Below are 1,522 nucleotides of genomic sequence, written 5' to 3' on the forward strand. Positions count from 1 at the left end.
CGGGGCCGCTCCCGGCGGTTGGTTCTCACCTCTGGGACAGCTCTTGGCAGATCGATAAATCAACGTGGAGATGCGGAAGGTGCATCACGGAGGCTGTTCGGTGAATCCCGGGCTCAGTGAGCACTTTAGATCGGTGCCTTCGTCTGTCCTGAGCACGAGTTTTGACATTTATTGTCACGTTTTTAGACTCTGGGGTGTACCTAGACGATTTTATTCGTTTTTATTAATTTTTATTCATTTTTATTAATTTTTATTCATTTTTATTAATTTTTATTAATGCCTACAAGCCCTGGTGGGCACAAGAACCCCACTGTTACATGCGATCACATAAAGGGATCTTGCCTTCCTTGGCTCTCTGTGAGTCTGGTGATGAACTGGCAGCAAACCCTGGTCTGTGTTATTCACAGGAGGGAGTGGGGAGTGGAAGGTTTGGCTCTGCCAGGCTGGTGCTCAGTTCTGCAGAGCGATTCTTGGTAAAATCCTGTGGCTCCTCAGTGCTCTCTGTGGGCTGGAGAGGCTGCACCCACAGCTGGTTGCCAGCCGAGTCATGGGGAGGTTCGTTAGCTTGTACGCAGGGAGGTTCATTAGCTTGTACGCAGGGAGGTGTGCCTAATTATCCAGGAATTAGCAGGTAGAAGTTATGTTGATAAGTGTACTGGAAAGAATAGGTCTTACCATTGTTTTTAAGTGGCACCATGTGTCAGAAGGTGCAGATGACTTTCACTGCCATAGCGAGCTATTTGGATGATGCTGTTCTAAAAACTAAGTTAATGAGCGTTCTTACTTCTGCAGACAGTCTTTGCACGGGGAGCTGTGGTGTTTAACTTCTGATTTGTATGACATTGCTATCAAATCAGCATTTGTCTAAGTTCCTGAAATACTCATTTTTGCAAACATCCTTTTTCAGAGCTGTTGTAGGGACACTCATTTTTCTGGATGTGGATACCAGGGTCAGGATTTGATCTGTAATGCCTTATAGTGGAATTGGCTTTTCTACAGAGTTCTCAGGTAGAAACAAGACACAAAGGGTAAATGTTCTGAGAACCTGCAGCAAATCATTCTACCTTATGTAAAGGTGCTGCAGTTTTTAACTTCATCCAGTTTTATTCTCCACTTAGAGTGAAGTATGAAACTGTTATGGAAGAATTTGTATGGAGGGGAGCGTTGAATGTAACTGAATAAAGTATTTCTCTATACTGTCATTAGGTTTCTTTTTACTAACCTCAATCATCCCATTAGAAAAATCAGATTGAGCTAATAAACTGATAGAAATATAATGCTGCTTTGATTCAGGTTTCCAAGTCTTGCTGTATCAGTTGTCACCCTTTTTGAGTCTTTCCTGGGTTTTTCCAGGACATCTGAAACTGATCAGCTAAAAACTGAGGTTCCTTAAATCAGTTTTCTTATATTGCACTGTGATCTGTTCTGTGTTAATTGCAGGTTTGGAAAGGTGTAAGCTAAAGGGAAGCCTGAAATACTGTTCACCATTAAAATACTCTCCACCTTTTCTCTTTGTATACAG

This window comes from Antrostomus carolinensis, unplaced genomic scaffold (assembly GCF_000700745.2).
Source record: "Antrostomus carolinensis isolate BGI_N321 unplaced genomic scaffold, ASM70074v2 scaffold48982, whole genome shotgun sequence".
NCBI classification, from domain to species: Eukaryota; Metazoa; Chordata; class Aves; order Caprimulgiformes; family Caprimulgidae; genus Antrostomus; species Antrostomus carolinensis.